Source organism: Pinus tabuliformis, chromosome 2_2, assembly GCF_031772625.1.
Source record: "Pinus tabuliformis cultivar Carrire ecotype Pingquan chromosome 2_2, CPIR1, whole genome shotgun sequence".
NCBI classification, from domain to species: domain Eukaryota; kingdom Viridiplantae; phylum Streptophyta; class Pinopsida; order Pinales; family Pinaceae; genus Pinus; species Pinus tabuliformis.
The window spans coordinates 617,624,508-617,643,441 of record NC_142300.1 but is presented as its reverse complement, the minus strand read 5'-3'; positions in this window follow the sequence as shown (position 1 = coordinate 617,643,441).

The following is an 18,934-nucleotide window of genomic DNA, read 5'->3' as shown; positions in this document are numbered from 1 at the left end:
ATAACATGGCAGAATATGAAGCTCTGTTACTAGGCCTCAAGCTAGCAAAATCATTACAAGCACCTAGGCTCTCCATCATGGGAGACTCTGATCTAGTAGTTCAACAAGTGAAAGGAAGTTTTGTCACCAATGACAAAAGATTGAGGTCCTACAGATCTGCTGTAATTGAAATATTGGAGACTTTCTCTGAGTTTGTTATCACAAAAATTTCAAGGGGCCACAATCTCCGTGCACACAGCTTGGCAACATTTGCCAGCACCTTCAAATTTCCATTACAACCCAATAACTGCTTCACAGCCGAGGTCAAATACAGACCCTCTATTCCAAACAATGTCAAAGAATGGCAAGTATTTGAGGATGACATGCAAATAAACAATTTTTTAACCTTGCAACAAGAGTTCACAAGATTGAATATTGACCTTGAGTCAGCATGTCAATCACAAATACTTGAGTCAGCATGTCAATCACAAATACTTGATGGAGCAAGTCAATCACAAATACAGTTCCAACAGTTTGCTCACCCAATGTCACCTAGAGCAGCAAAACAATTACTGAGTCCAACCATTTTCAACAATGAAAACATTCAGCAAATTCATCAAATTGACTGTGAAGAGGTGAGCAGCGCTGAAACTGAAATCATACAACTCAAGGACAATTTCCTTCCAGTAGGCCTTACCCCATTAGAGGACATTTTTGATTCAAATGATGTCCCCAGGAAACCAAAGATGCAGCCATTAGATGCAGCAGTTGAAGAATGCAACATTGGTACCATTGACAAGCCTAAAATAATAAAACTATCTGCTTCTTTGCCCCCTGATCAAAAACCCAAATATATTGACCTCTTTAAAGAGTTTCAAGATGTTTTTGCTTGGGGTTATGAGGACCTAAAGTCCTATGATACTTCTGTCATCCAGCACACCATCCCCCTCAAGCCTAATCAAAAACCATTCAAGCAAAAATTGAGAAGGATAAATCCTGTGCTCCTTCCTTCCATTGAAAAAGAATTGCATAAAATGTTCAAAGCTGGTATCATAGCACCAATCCGATTCTCTGAATGGATTTCAAATTTAGTCCCTACAAGAAAGAAAACTGGTGAGATTAGACTTTGTGTAGACTTAAGGAATTTAAATCAAGTATCACTCAAAGATAACTACCCTTTACCCAAAATGGATCATATTCTCCAAAGAGTGGTGGGGGCTTCAAGGATATCATTGCTTGATGGATTCTCAGGTTTCAATCAAATCCTAGTACACCCTGATGATCAAGACAAAACTGCATTTACAACCCCATGGGGAACTTTCAAGTATGTAAAAATGCCCTTTGGATTGAAAAACGCAGGGGCAACTTTTCAAAGAGAAATGGATATTGCTTTTGCAAAAGAGATTCATGACTTCCTGGTCATTTACTTAGATGATCTTACACCCTTTTCAAAATCAGACCAAGAACACCTGAAACATTTGAGACAGATTTTCCTAACATGCAAAAAATATGGCATTTCCTTAAATCCCAAGAAGTCATTATTTGGCTTAGAAGAAGGGAAACTCTTAGGGCACATTATTTCAAAAGATGGCATAAGAATTGATCCAGATAGGATACAAGCTATCCTACAAATGCCTCACCCGAGGAATGTCAAGGAGTTGCAGGGATTCTTAGGAAAAATCAACTTTTTAAGAAGGTTTATCCCGAATTTAGCAGAACTAATCAGATTATTGAACAATATGCTAAAGAAAGATTCAAAGGTCAAATGGACTGTTGAAGCAAAACAAGCCTTTGAAAATATAAAATTGGCCTTAACTCAAACCCCGGTGTTAACCAATCCTCAGTTTGACAAAGACTTTATCATTTTCTCCTTTGCCTCACAGCATACTATTGCTGCTGTTTTATTACAGAAAGATGACCAAGGGAATGAGAAGCCTATTGCCTTCTTCAGCAGAGCTCTTAGAGATGCCCCTCTAAAGTACCAAATTATGGAGAAACAAGCCTATGCTTTGATCAAAGCTATTAAAGACTTTAGGATTTATATCCTTTACTCCCATGTTGTGGCTTATGTACCAAGTCCTATTGTCAAAGACATTCTCACCCAAGAAAACTTAGAGGGCAGAAGAGGAAAATGGATTGCAAATATACTAGAATTTGACATTGAAATAAAACCTACAAAGCTAATAAAAGGGCAAGGCTTGGCCAAACTAATGACAGAAGCAAATTTCCAAGCCTTAGATATCAATCAATTGGGCAGTGAAACAGTTGGTGACTCCAAAGATCAATGTAGCCTTTGAACAATCTCCTTGGTACTCTGATATCTGTTATGTGTTACAAAACCTGTGTGCTCCCCCAGGACTGTCCAGAACTAAGTGTAGGTTCCTAAAAATGAAAACATCTAGATTTTGTGTGATGGATGGAAATTTACTTTGGAAAAACCATGAAGGTATATTGCTCCACTGTCTAATGGAGAATGAAACTAACAATATCATGCAAGATTTCCATGCAGGAGACTGTGGTGGACATTTGTACTGGAAGTCCACTGTGGACAAGATATTGAGGGCTGGTTATTACTGGCCCACCATGTTCTCTGATGTTAAGAAATTCACAGCCTCATGCCACAAATGCCAACTGTTTGAGGGCAAAAGACAGTTGCTGCCACTTCCCTTAAGGCCCATTGCAATAGAGAGACCTTTCCAACAATGGGGCTTGGATTTCATTGGGGAAATTCATCCCTCATATTCAGGCCAACACAGATGGATTTTGACAGCAACAAGCTACTTTACCAAGTGGATTGAAGCTGCCCCATGCAGACACGCAAATGATTCAGTAATTATTCAGTTTTTGGAAAACAATATACTGGCTAGATTTGGCTGTCCAGACAAGATAATAACAGACAATGTTGCTGCCTTCAGATCCAAGAAGATGGTGAACTTCTGCCATAAATTTCATATTACTCTGGGCCATTCTACTGCATACTATCCTCAAGGAAACGGCCTTGCCGAATCATCAAACAAAAGTTTAATAAACATCATAAAGAAGGTGCTGGAAGAGAACAAAAAGAACTGGCATAAGAAACTAGTAAATGCTTTATGGGCAGACAGACTAACAACAAAAAGATCAATTGGGACCAACACATATGAGTTAGTCTATGGATTAGAAGCCAGATTTCCTTCATCACTAGGAGTGCCGGTTATGAAGCTTCTGCAAGAAAGTTAGGCAGAGCCAAATGATATGCAAAGGAGGATTAACCAGATAATTTGCTTACAGCAAACTAGAGAACAAGTTTTCAGCAGAGTGCAGATATTACAAGAAAAATTAAAAAAGGCCTTTGATAGAAGAACCAAAGCAGGAGATTTCAATGTGGGGGACAAAGTCTTAAAGTGGGATGCAAGAAGAGAAGAGAAAGGAAAACATGGAAAATTTGATTCTTTATGGAAAGGACCATTTGCTGTCCAAGCAGTACAAGGTAACAACACTTACTTCCTTAAAAGTCTGACTGAAGCTGACTTGGATGAAGGTCTTGTCAATGGCAGGATGCTGAAACATTACTTTGACTATTCCCCATGAAGTGCAATCTAAGGATTCATTGTATATATGCAGATGTACATATTATTTTCTGTTTTAGATTGTAAAATGCAGTTTTCTAAGTGATTCTCCAAACAGCAAAAGGCAAATAGAATCAGAGGTCTTTTAAGAAAGAAACGCACAATTTGGACACATCAAAACAACAAATTTCAAGATTGGTATGGGCAGCTAAAGAGTAAGGCAATCTGACCTGCTGTTCTTGGTCTTTCAAAAGAAAAACCATCCCCATGTGGAGCCACTGTTGGATACCTATACCAATAGGTTTCATATTTCATGATTGGCAAGAGAAAGTGCAAATATGCTCTGCTTTGAGTTTACAAAGATCCCATATTTCCTAGGAAACAAGAGGGGTGTAAAGTGTTTCAATGATTGATGGCCTCATTTTCAAAATTTTGATGGAGGATCCAACAGTTTAATCTGGATCATGCCATGTTTTCAATTTTCTGCTATAGACTAGAGAAAGAAGTCTGTCCAAACTACTTAATCTTGGCAGAAAACTAGTTTAGGTAGAGAAGAAAATGATCCCAACAGCCTAATCTGGGACCTTGGAAGAGATAAGGGTAGAAGTAGATAGAGAAAGCAAAAGAAAAAGCCAAAGAAAAGAAAAGGCAAGTAAGGGTGTGCAAGTCCAAGTGCACCCTCCAAGAAGAAATAAAAATGCTAGGTAAGTAGCTGGGTAAGTAGTTGGGGTTGCAGAAAGGCTATCCCTACCATTGCAAGCAATGGTGATGGTGGGTATCAAAGCAAATTTAATTAAGTGACAAAGGTGTCCTTCTTCATCAGGTTTCAGCAGGAAGCATGACTAATTTCCCTCATTCCCTTCCAATTTCATTTCTAACATTCCCCATTAGCTCAAATTCATGGAGAAAACTAAGGTTTCAGGGTGTTTCTTAATCTTTAAGAAGCCACATTTCTTGTCTAAAGATCTTTTCATTTTTATCTGCATTTAAAACCAAGTTTGTTTCAGATAAACTCAATGGTTTCCACATCCACTTACCCTCTCCTCCATATTAACACTAACTCTATTATATAAATCCTTTATATCACCTTTTCTCCTAATATTACTAACACCAAGGTGTATAAACCCCAAAATCTTATAAATACCCACCCCCTTGGCATTATAGCCAATAAAGTCTCGAGTCAGGGATCAAATGACACCATGTCATGTTGATGAACCTATGCTAGTTACCCCTTCCCCTTCATGAGCTAATTCCTCTATTTTTACCCCTTTTGCACATAAAAAACCCCTAAAGGGCCTAAATTCCACCTTTACCCGCTTCAAAGGGCAAAAAACATGAAAAACCCACTTTCCGCCATATAACCAAGGTTAAGCGCATGCAAATTGTTTTTGTGAAATACATTGGAAACCCGTTCAAAACATGTTTTATTGCCTCCGCCCGCTTCCGTATACGCTGGCCATGTCACCTCCCCGATGACCGTTGGATCAGGCCCTCCAGATCCGACGGCCCTAATCACGTCGGAGTCCTTCCGACGTCCGACAGTTACCCGTACTATCTCCCTGTCATATCAGCCATCCGACCACCGTCCAATTAACCTCCGCAGATCTAACGGTCACCATGACGTCGGAGCTCATCCACTGCCCGAAACTTATCTCCCGACGTCCGTATTTTGAGTACGTCACTCCGCTGCCACGCGCCCTCATCACAATGCGTCGGAGGTACAGCTGACAGATACCGCCCCCGTACCGGAAGCGGTGCGATGCGAAACCACTGCCGGTTTCCGGTTTCCCCATCCCGCTTGCTCACGTCCTCGCCGCGTCAGTAACCTGTCAGCGCCCCGTCACCCAGGTACGCTGTCTCGTCATTCTCTTGCTCTGCCATTGGTCCACCTGTCCTGCCATCTCACTGCCCCTGTGGACCAACTAGACCCCGCCACGTCACCCGATGACGTCAGCATGACGTCATCCGACCTTGACCCCACCAATGACGTCATGCTGACGTCATCGCAAAAAGGCGCCAAAGTATTAAAAATCTATATTATGGCCAAAAATCGCGTTTTTACGTTCTTTTTCACTCATTCATCGTTATTTCTGCCTCATGCACTCGCGTCCAAGTTTGCTGTCAACCTGCTAAATCGACCAGGAGACCTCCGGCGTACGAGTTCAACCTGCATTTACGACCATTGCTCACTATTTTACCAGGTATTCTTCGTCGTTTTTCCTCTGTGCGCCTGCAATTCTCTGTAACTCACTCTGAAAGTTTAAAGAAACTTAAAACTTAGAAATTCACCAGTAAATTCCTCGGCAGAGCCTTAAATTTCAGGCTACCACCTCGAAAAACACCAGCCGAGCCTTTTCCCAGCTACAGTCTATTGAAAAACTAAGCCCTGTCTGCATAATCGCGGCAGGCGCATTTGAAACCAAATTTCACCATTGAAAGACACAAGGGAAAGCTAAACTTTGGTCTTAGTTGCTAGCAAACAGTATTTGAACTACTATAGACCCTGCATTCACCTTTTTCCCAGGCATTTTCATTTTGTGCAAAGAGAACTCTGGTGGTGTTACTCTGCATAGTAACACAGTCCTTGAGCAAGCAGAAATCCTAAAACAAGAGTCATGGACCCCCCTGTAGCTCCTATAGCCCTCAATGTGGCTCCTCTGAATGTCCCTAATAGAACATTGGACACCAGAGCATTAGCAGACTTGGACTACAAGATATCAAAGGAGATGTTGAGCAGAAGCAGGTTCCATTTGCAAATCCTAAATGAAATAAAGATCAAACATGAGAGGGGGACAGACATCCTGGGAATTTGGGATTCATTCCTCCCAATATTCAAGCTTCCTCAGGTTAATCAATTCCCTGAGCTTGTACACTTAGTTGCTGACCGCTATGATGCATCCCAGAGGGCAGTACTGGACTCTTCAGGCTCAATTCTGTTCCTCATTACCCCTGAAGCCATCAGGGAGATGTTGTAGTTCCAGACAGATCAAAAGTTGGTCCCTCTGTCACTAGCTGATTTAATAGTACAGAGAGCCAGAACCACACAGGCCCAAATTACAAAGATCAACCAGCTGTTCATCAAAGCTGACACTCTACAAATTCCTCCTATCAACTGTGTTTACCTCAACCAATTGGGCCTAGACCTGGTTGACATGATCAGTCCCATCCTGGGATATGATTCAATAGAACATGTGGATGAAACAGTTATACAAATGATGCTTATGTTTTCCCCAGGAAAGAAGCCAATCGACTATGATTATGCCACATACATATCAGACAAGATGCATGATCAGTTGATGAATTTTCCAAGAGAAAGGGTATTCAGATACACCTCTTATCTATATCATCTGCTCCTATACTTCCAGCATGACAAGTTCTCCTTCCCAAAGAAGAGAGAAGATGCACAGGGCAATCTGAGATCAGTAGTGTATTGGACATCCATTTTTCACATAGTAAGCTACTCTCCATACACCTACTGCGAATTTATTGATCTTTTCATCTATCCAGCCTTGACTCTACTGTTGGGTTCACCTCCTCCCAGACTGACAGATGAAATGCAAAGACTCCTCCATTTATCAAAAGCATACAGTATTGGGGATTGGTATTTCTACCAACACCACACCGTCATTAGAATATATGGGTGTGAGTTGCCCCCATTTAAGCTACCCAGATTTGTGCCTATGAGGCTATTTGCCTTAGAATACTTCAGGCAGTTTGGCTTTGTGGATATGTTCCACTTCTCAGGCAGAGGTAAAAAGGCACAGCTAAAGGTCAAAAGTCAACTTGGCCATTTCATCTACAATGAAAGGGATGAAGGGTGGAAGGAAGCAGATACAATACTAGGGGGATTTGGTCTCAAATACAGTTTCATATGGAAACCCTATGACCCCAACAACTTCATCACAATGAGGAGACTCAAATACAAATTATCTGCTTATGGTCATTATAGCCTTCCTCACTTAGAAAAATACGCCAACCAAAGCAAGTGGAAAAGAGGAACTTTAGAAGAAAATGTCACTCAAGAAGAGCTTAATCAAAGAGCTCTAAACAACCAAAAGAAGATGGCTGACCTTGAGTTTTATGCACAGGTCCCCTCACTGCCAAGCACACAAATTGGAGCAGCAGCCTCCTCTTCAACCACCCCACAGCAAACTGCAAGAGTTGCTGGAAAGATATCAGAAAAGGGAAAAGAAAAGGAGATGGAGGCAGAGAAAGAAATGGAGCATGAGCAACAGCAGGAACAACAACAAAAACAAGAGCAGCAAGCAGAAGGGCTGCAGCAAGGGCAGCAAGAAGGATCAGAACAGCAAGAGCAACAACATCAAGAAGAACAAGGGCAGGAGCAGTCTGCCCAGCAAAAGAAAACAGTGGAGACCCCTCAGACCACTGAAAGAACAGTGCCTATAAGACAAGACACCACATTTGATGCCTCGGTCCTCCAAACCCCGCAAAAGGAGGATACATTTGTCTTTAGGAAAAGGGAAAGAGAAACTCCCCTCACACCCTCTATAGACCAGGGAGAGAAAAGGCAGAGACTCAATGATTTCCCAGAGGATGATATAGCAATAAGAGAGGCATTGGGCATGGGCCCACCCAGTAGAGAAACTTCAGCAAGTTCCTTCCAGCAGGAACAAGACAGGACCATGGGAGGGGAGGTCAGCTCCTCTAGCCAGTAGAAAGAAGGACAAGTAAGTATCAAGCAGCAGTTTATAGACATTAAGAGGAGGAGTGACCCTATCAAAGTACAACTGTATAATCACTTGCTAAACATGGCTCCTTCCAATCAGCAGAGACTTATGTCTGCTTTTGATGTAAGTGAAGGCAAATTGACAATGAGTCACTTTATGCCTACGGCACTCCGGCCACAATCCACTGCTGACTATCTCAGGACCAACCTAGAGGTCCTTGCCAAAGACATACACCCTATGGACAAAATTGAGCTGCATAAGCAAACTGGCGAAATGGTGTATGTTGCATTGGCCGACAAGACTTTGGACAATTATAAATTAACAAGCAGTCTGAATGCCACAGCTTCCCAGCTAGAACTAGAGAGGGCCTCTTCTCAGGCCAAAGATAACAGGATAAGATCCCTGGAGGAAATTATTATAGAAATTGGGCACAATCCCAATGACATCAAAGGGATACAAGAGATCCTGAAAATCAGAGATGCTGACATGGCTGCAATGAGAAAGAAGATCAAAATTCCAGCCACTATCCATCCACAGACTGATGAGGTAGCAAAGCAAAGATATGAGCAGGATTCTACTGCCCTGCTAGTTTCTATTTACAAAGAGCTTGTGAAGGCATAAGAAAAATTGGGACAATATGAAACTACACAAGCATCATCAAAACAAGCACAAGAAGGGCAGACATCTCAGCCCTCTCCTCAAGTCATCAATCTTGATGAGACTGTTCCTACTACTGTACCTCCACCTCAGCAGGCTGAACAACCAGCCACTTCTACTTCAGCAGCACCCATCAGCACAGATCAGAGCCTAGATATGCAAAAACTAAAGAATGAAATACAAGTTTTGGAAGCCCAGATGACAGAGCTGAATGCAACTAAGGAACAGCTGGCCAAGGTAAATGAAAGGCATGATAAGACAAAAAGAGAAGTGGGAGAGAAGGCCAGGGAAATCAAAGCCCTTAAAGACAAGATCAAGGAGCTTGAGAATGAGCTCAAACTAGATAAAATCATAGCTGAGATCAGAGCAATGATATGGTCCAAATTGGTCAATCCATCAACAACCAATGGCCATACATTGAGACAATCCATGAGCAATTAGAGGTCATTCCAAAGGCACAGAGGGAAATCCGAACATCAGGGGCCTTATTGGGAAATATGCCTGAAATTGCTACAAGAATGATCAATGTGCTCAATCACAAAACAAGTTCTCAGTTGGCCGCCATGGGAATTGCAAATAGGACTGAGACTATTCAAATGATCAAGAGGGTTCTTACTCTTAGAAATCTGGTACAGACATTGGACAGAAGAACCCAAGATATGCAAACAGAGGTAAACAGGTTCATGGAGAGATTCCAGGTATTACATAATAAAGGACTCCCTAGCTTGCTGAACAGCGGAGGGAAATTATTCACCCATGAACAGTATGCCAAAAGAGTAAATGTTTTTGCCTCAGCACAAGTCAATGAGAAGGCCAGCACTTCAGAAGACACAGGGCCTATTACAGGACAAATTTTCTATAGTAAGATAGAAAATCTACTTTTTGTAATGAATGAAATTAATCACTTGTTTGATGTAGCCCCGAATTTTTTCAAATATACTGAAGCTGAAGAGACAATGGAGGCCATCCTCAGGCATCAGCTCCCTACACAGGAATGGTGGACAGATGCAATCCAGAGAATTTTGTAAACAGTGACTCATGCACTAACTTCTGTTTCTTCTACAAATTTTGGTGAAAAGAACAGTCAACAAAGTCAGCAGGCATCATAAAATCAAAGCTGAGCCAACTCAGCAGATGAAGCGGCCAACAAAGCAGAAAAAGAGAACCACAGCTGGCAAATCTGAAAACTCACTGCGCAGGAAAAAGTAAATGTGTACCTCCAGAATTAATACAGAGTAATGCAACCGACTCAGTGACTCCTAAAAAGTCAAAACAATCCTCTGACAGATATAAAGGGCATTTACGCTGCATTTAACATTGTAATAACTTCCTGCCTACTTTCTGAACACTACTGAAGATATTTTCTCTCTCTCAGATGACTCAATACCTGAGATATTTTGTATACATATTTCTATATAAACCCCTTCGCATGAGATAGCAAGGGTTGTTGTAAATTTCTCCTGAAGAGTCTCTTATGCAGTAATTGTTTTCTGAAAGTTAATAAAGGAAAGCAATGGAATTTCGTGGATGCTTGATGTGTTAAAGATGTTCTGTGCCTGTTCATGACTGCTGGATCCCTGTGTATCTTACCATGCAATAAGTCTCTATAACTTTCTCCATGTTTAGTTTGTTTTGTTATAAATCCATATACATTATCTTATTTCCTATATTAAGCAACAGAGAAAAAGAATAACTCCCAGGATTTGCTCATTCAGCACCCTGAGTTCAGTCTATGTTGTTTATTAAGTGTTTTCTTCAGGTGTAATCTATATAAAGTGTGATTCTTAAGTTGCTGCACTTTCAGAATATATCTTTCATATTGACCACTGTCACAGGAATTCATACTTTGCTCCTGTGCTCTGCGTTTACTTTCTTTTCAACAACTTAACGGAAAATTCCTAACAGATTTCTGCTGGTTGGCACATATCATCACTCAAGTTTAAGATTGTCTGTTAAATACGCAATAGGTCTTGCAGTTAGAACACTACTCAGCATATAAGATCATCTCACAGCATCTAGACTCCATTGCCCAATGGAAACTCCTCATTGAAGTATTACATCATAAGACCTGAAAGAGATCCTTCAACCAAAACAAAAACAAAACCTGAGCATTATAGCTAGCCTAAAACACAATTATAACAGAGATAATTCATAAAGAGAGAGCCCTCTCTGGTTGCAGTTGGGCTAGGAACTGTAACCCAAAGATTGGTTAGTGGTTACCCCGGCCGTATTCCCTTGGGAGTCATAGGGAACAACCTGGGTGTTAACATATATAGTAAGATAATGTTAGAATAGATAGATGAATGTGTTTTATTGTTTAAATAGATCATTTTATTTAAATCATTACCCATAATACCTTATATCAAACCAACATCATCATCATATCAATTGTTGCTGGGAAACTGGTCCCATTATCCCCAGTCGGAGTCACCATACCAAACAGTAAAGGAGTTGCTTCCAAGGTCCGGACCGAGTGGTTATCCCCCATGTTGTTGCAACATAATTCTGGGGCCTCAACAGGTTGCAGCTATTCAAGGCATAGGTTAGGTGTGTTAGTGATCTTAGGACTCACATTACCTAGCAAACAAAATAAAAAAATAATTGATTTTTTTTTTTTAAGTTTAATTACCAAGGTCTTAACAATGATCTTATATATACAATTGCATAAAGAAATGGTCCTGAAGTCATCAATTGAATTTAGCTTCTCTTTCTTAGGAATTAAAGGTAAGAAAGTAGAATTTAAGGCTTCTAAAACATTCCTATTTCTTTGAATGTCTTCTACCACCCTTAAGAAATCCTCCTCTACAAGCTCATAGAACCAAATGAAATTTCAACTACTCACATGTTCAACCACAAAATTTTATCATTCTTAAAAGAAGCCAATACAATTGAGAGTTTCCCCTTAGAGAAATTCTCAATCATTATTGGATTGTCTTATTAATGATAAAACTAGGGAAATACATGAATAATTTTAAAATTTTCACTATATTATCCCTATCTGTCTCTTTCTACGTAGATTGGAAAGAACAACCTCGTAATATCTCTAAAAGAATACTAATACATTTACCTCTATCATTGTTCAATTCGCATATGGTAATATAATTACCTCTATCATTCTTCATTTCCCATATAGTAATCACTATTTTTCTATAATTAGCATATTGATGGAAATGTTTTGTAATTTTGACTCATTTTTCCAACCATATAGCTGCAACTCCTCATCCTCCATTTTGATTCTCTCAAATATGATAACTTATTGTATTTCTCCTCTAGTACTTTAACTCATTTCCTATTTCATCAATAAATACAATTTCTTCATTATTTTCAAATATCTCATATATCTCCCTTTCACTCTGATTAAACTTATTTCAATTCCTATAGTTTTTTTTGCCCAATTACAACCACTTTCCAAACTTTCTTCAAGGATGCTTCAAATTCATGATTAGAAGATTCTCTAGAGTTTACATCAAAACCTTTCCATTAAAACTGTGATGTTAGAAATTTCTTCACATTAGAAATTTTTATTTTCGACGTTTCGAGTCTAAACGAAGACCCATTGTACTGACGATGGGTCTTGGTTTGGACTTAAAAACGTTGGCGATAAAAATGTCTACTGTGGAATAATATCCGACATCACAGTTTAAAGGCCATCACCACACAAATTTGCAAACATTAACCTTGCCATTATTTTTTGACCAACTCTATAAACCCTTCCTCATCCAAACAAATTTGGCTTAAATTTAAATGGACTTGCTAGCTTGTTCGGTTTAGTCTTCATTTGTGAGTGATATGGGAAGCCCCTTGTTTCAGCATGAGACTTAATCTTGTGAACTTAAACTAGAGTGTTCTTTGGAAAAAATAACCTTTCCAGTCTCTTTGACTATGCTTCACCATTGAGCATATTATTCTTCCAAATATTCTTAAGCTCAATTGGAGAAAAATTCTTAGGATCCACCCTTCAATTTTGTGTTAGAAGTAATTTTCTAGTATATCTTATCTAGTAACATCACCCCACATCTTTGATCAACTCAAGGTAAAGTTTGTATCACCACCTATAATCAATCTATCCATTTCTAAACAATTCAAGGAAAGGAAAACTTCCTATAAATATTGCCTCTCATGATTTGGGCCATAACAGTTGATCTAACCCAATTCTTTAAACATAAACTTGATCCATATACCTAAGACAAGAATAGATGAGTTAATCAATGAGATGGGCTTCCTCCACCTAGTAATAACCCCACAAAATAAAATTGTTATATATGAAGCTCAAAATCCCAAAATATAACTCAAACACCTAATCACCTTTCTACCTTTCCCCATTATTTCTAACACTAGTTTTATATCTAGTTTGTGAAGTTTGATGAATTCTGCTAATGCTAGTATTTTGGAAGGGTTGACAAGACCCCTTATATTAATATATAGAATGATCATTTCAAATCATCCCTTGGGGTTTCTCCTACTCTAAGGATCCTAATATTTATTGTTTGTTTTCCTTGTTGAAGCTCTTTTAATTTTGTATCTTTAGGATGGTGTAGAGTGGGTTTCTTATGTCCTTTCAAAGATGGGTCTGGATCCTTTGCTAGAACCATACCAAGAAACCCCCAAAGTTCCTTATCACCCTAGACATTTTCTCCCTTTCTTTATCTCAACATGTACTTAATAGTTACTCTAACCTCCAAACCTCCCTACATTGACCTATACCCAAAATAAATCCCTTATCAAAAGATCCTTCATTAAAACAATTCCTAGAAACTATAGAATGGTGTACATTTTCTTTACAAGGAAGATAATGAGAAAATTCATGATATAAACCAAATATTTTAGAACCCTTCCTACCCCATTTCTTCTCACTTGGGATGCCCCACTATTTATCCATTGGGATATAAAGCATTTCCAAGGGGTAAGCCACACATATTTAACCCTAAATCCCAACACTAATTTCATTGATGGAGGACAAATCTCAAAAAAGAAAACAATAGACTTATCAAAAGAAAAATAATGTTCATTTGCCTTCAAATCCTCTAAACAAGTTGTCACTTGATCTTCTATTACTCTCCCTTTCAAGTTTTTGAAAATGTTAAGTGTGTCTCCTATTCTTTCTCTGCTACCTCCAACTTGACATTCTCCCTCCAAAGAGATGTGCCATATAATTTCCTCCTCTCTAAATCATGGTAGGAATTATTAATTTTTGAGGAAACTCTCAACCTTCCTTCTCCTACTTTTTTTATCATATCTTCCTCAACCTATTCCTTACTTTCCACTTTTTCCTTTCAAATCTTTCCTTGAAAAGGTAGATAATTCTCTTGAGCTATGTTTCCTTATATATATGAAACTATAAGGGATATTTTTATATTTCAAGGTTTGTATGAACACTAATATACCAAATATTATATTGATCCTTTCTTCTAGGCCTTCATTGATATCTAGCTCAACAAAAACTTGATCTAACTACCTGCACACATTTTTCAAAGAACTATCGAGTTCCATGGTATAAGAGTGTCAGGAAGTGGTTAATTAATCATTCAATGAGAATGAGGAGTACGAGTCTAAAAAGCCTCTTCTAGATTTCACAATAAAGATGATTTTTAATTTTTGTTTCATAGTTTTATTTTATCTATAGAATTTTTCTTATTGTATGAGAATAGAGCTTTTTCATTCCAATTTAATATCCTTATTGTTATAAATTTTGTGTTTCATCTAAAGTTATAGTCTTAGTTTTAATCTTTGATTCAAATAGGCCAAGGGGCTTTGGATCAGTGGCACTGTTAAGGTATGCATTGTGATAGATTATCAGTACAAATCACTGGTGGGTGGTCCCATCCACCCAGTCTCAAAAGAAAAAAACTTCAATTCAAATACCTATAGCAGTCCTGAATAAATAAAAATATTTTTTTTTAAAACTCCTCAACAAATAGTAAGAGAGACATATAAAAAAATGTGTCTTTTATAAATGTTTCTCCAAACACTGGGCATACTTCCACTCTTACCATTAAACTATAAGAGGAACAAGTTCCTAGCCAACCATAAATGGTTTTAGGGCATACTTACGCCTAATTTTTTTATATTTTCTCTTACAGTGTATTATAAAGCTTTTAAAAATAATTATTTTATTATTTTAAAAACTAGCCAATATTCTTATTAACCTTAGATCTACTAAGTCAAGAGGGATCAAAGCTCTTTTTATCTAAAAAATATTTGCATCTTAAGAGATCTTATCACTATCGGTCCTTGGTAGATCCGGAGTTAAGATGGATCTAGGCTAGTTTAATCTCCCCCTTTAAATAAACTATATTCCACATGAATACCATGGATTATTTTTATTTTTATTATAATTTTATTTTTATAGAATTATTTTTATTTTTATTTTACATTACATTAATCTTTTTATTTAATTTAACTTAGTCAAAATGTTTACATTACATTAATCTTTTTATTTAATTTAACTTAGTCAAAATGTTTACATTACATTAATCTTTTTATTTAATTTGACTTAGTCAAAATGTTAAACATTATGTTAGAGCATCTCTATTACAGTGGGTTGGAGAGCTCCTCTCAACCCAATAAAATGTGATAAAATGAGACATTTAGAATGTTTCTATGTCATACATTGTTCATCTAATCCTAATATATATATATATATATATATATATATATATCTTTAATATAATATGTAGTTTAATTATTTTCATTGAACTCTCATATGACATATATTTATTATGTCCATAAGTTAGGAAAATGTTGTTAAAAATTCTTTAGTATATTGATTTCATCATTTTACCCTCAAACAATATTATTATCCATGTTTCTAGCAAGATATATCGCAATCGATTTGCATTGACTCTTCAATTTATCGCTTGTTGACTAAAAATTAAAGAGATAATTTCTAAAGTTAACATTATATCTATATATCTATATATATATATATAATGACATTATATATATATATATATATATATATATATATATATATATATATATATATATATATAATGACATTTTGATTGGTGGAGAGGGCTTGAGCCTTATTAGTCCCTGCCTACGGCAGAGCAGGGACTATAGCGATCGATAGATCGTTGACCCCGCATTAATTCATTCGTTGACCATGTTTTTTTTCGTGTTATCATCGTTTAACCAATGTTTTAGAATGACAATTTTCGTCTATCAAAATTTTAACGAAGGTTTTTGGCTGGGCAAGAAAGGACCTCTTATTGCAGGCTTCGCTTATACCAATGTAAAAATGTGGTGACAAGTTATATTTTATCCAAAGTCTGGAAAATTGTGGTGACAAACATGAAACTTAGGCACTGGGAACATCTCTGTTGGCGTTTTATGCAAAGTTTATTATATAGCTGCCACCTCTCACCTCTCAGGCAGCTGGCTACCACCGTCTGCCACCTCTCAGGTAGCTGGCTACCACCGCCTCTCAACTTCTTGCCACCAAACACAATATGAAATTAGTCTTTACCATCTGCGGAGGAAGGTTTCCGGTGAGACTGTTGTTGGATAGGCTTAAGAGCCAGTAAATGTTTTCGTTGTCAGCCGAAGTCTGCAATGGCAGGAGTGGCAGCAATGGAGGAGTGGCAGAAATGGAGACTCCTTTCATCTGCGCCTGCACCACAGAAGACAAGGCAAACAAGGTAAGCAACATGAGAACCGGTACAAATATGAAAATTATTTGATACAACATTTCTTGTTTCAGTGAATAAGCTAGAATCTTTATCAATATACATAATTTGGACAAGAGTCCTATACCAGACTTTCAGACTGACCTGCCCAGGAGTTGCTCTTTCCATCTTCGCAAGCTCTCGTTCTCCTAAAAAGTCATATCATATCAGTTTTTTGTCGGCTAAGATTTATTTGTAATTTCAAATGCTAAAGAAAAGAATGCATGAAACAACGTTTTGGGATGCAGAGTGTAGCAGCTTTATATTCGTTAATCTACAACCTTATTGTTAATGAAATGAATTGTATTCTATGCAGAAACGAAAGGCAGGGTAAACAATATGTAGTGATGGGCTACCATTAAAACCAGGGAAGTAGTACACACCTGCGCGTAAATGGCCCTTGAAAATCGAAGAAGCTGATACCGCCATGCTGCACACACTTCTTTCTGATTCTCATTATACTTTTCGTCGTCGTATATGAGGGGCAATCTGGTCGAATGAGCTTCTCCACATCAAAATATCATCAGCGTTTCCATCGTAATCTGCCACAAAGCTCTCGCAATAACCGCTCTTTTTAAAAGTTGTGTCTCTCGCAGAAATGAACCTTGATGGGTGACCATTGGAAGAGCCAGAGTACGAGCCCGTTTCTCCGCCGGCGCAGGGGTCTAATCCCACCCCTGACCATGTGTGGGACAATGTCAACAATTCCGCCAAGCCCAGAGCTCACCAGCTCAATTTACCCTCAGAACTGCTGCAAAAAAGAGTGAAAACCTTCGAAGCCCCGCCTCTCCAGCCTGCTTTCCCATTCGGCTCTCTGAATCCGCAGGCGGGATTTATTCCCAAGCCCCGCCCCTCTGCCACGAGTTCCCTACAGAAGACCAAGCTCTGCGCGACGTTCGAGGCCGGGACGTGCACCTTCAACGACAATTGTAGCTTTGCACACGGTGCGGAGGAGCTCCGAAGGCCGACTGCGTTTGGGGGTTGGGGGTCAAACATTGCTGGATTGGTGAATTTGCAGAGATTTCACAAGACCAGGCCATGTAAGTTCTTTTTGGGGGGAAATTGTCCTTACAGAGAGAGGTGCAATTTTCTGCATGATACGGAACAGGGTCAGTTTAATAACACGGCTCTCACAAACGAGAATTCATGGATAGCCCGAGTTTATCACAAAGAAAAATTCCCTGCACTCGATGACCCAGAAACCTGTTGTGACAACAAGTTTTTCAAAAATAGGGGATGGGAATTATCAGTTTACTGGCATCAACCAGACCACACACTATAGGTATAGGATAGACCAAGAATTCATCGTTTACCAGGTTTAAGCAATTCTTTGCGGTGGTGGGTTAACCGTCACGCCCCTCCTTATGCCTTCTTCCTTCACTCGGTAAACTGGATATGCAACCTCTCTAACTTCGGCCTCTGTAGCCACCATAAGCTGACCTCGAGAAGGTGAGGGGCATTGATGGAGTCCATTTACAGACAGATAACAATAAAGCAGGGACGAAGTGCAGCAAACGACAACGCTTACGCATAAGCAGAGAGATTTATGAACCAGTCTCGAATAAAAGTGAACAACATGCTCTTTTACGTCGAACTGCATGAAAAATATATGAAACGTGGCAGAGTCCTTTTGACAGATATAAGAAATGTGATATTATCATCTTCACATTTGTTCGTATTTACTTGCTTGGATTACAAAACTTTAAGGAATTTTGTTTTATTTTTTGATTTCATAGATTTAAAAATAATGACTTAATTTAGATTTAATACGAGGTTATGCTTCTTTAATTTGAAGGGAGCTGCCATTGTAGGTAATTTGGTTCCTTACGGGTAAATGCTCGAAATAGAAGGAATGCAACGCGGAATATAAATCTTCCTATGCAGCTCATTTGAAAAGGTTACCAAATGGAAGGGATACTACTGCGCAAGATGCTGGCTCAACTAGATATGGAATAGAAACTCAAGCAGCCAGCCTACCAGCTAGCAATAGATTCGCACCAGCGAGCAATCCCAAGTGAGTAATGCAAGCCAGCGATGCACGCCATTAATCTTAGCAATAAAAGTCCCCTGCCCTGCCATTTCTTTCTTTCTCGGTTCCAACGCCAACGTCCCTCCTTGTCAGTTCATTATTGTATAAAAATCAATAAGTCTCAGTAACTGGATGGGTATTGCGCAATGATTATGGAGTATATTTGAGTTACAGCTCACATTTTTTAGGAGAGATTGTCAAAATTCTGAATCTCTTAATATGCTCAGTAATAGAGTGAACTTATGAGCATGAATTACTAGAATTTCTACATAGGAAATATTGTTGGTAATCTAATTTTGATGAATAACGTTAATAATTGGACATATGATAATTATATTGAGTGTATAGACATGTTGCACAGAGCCT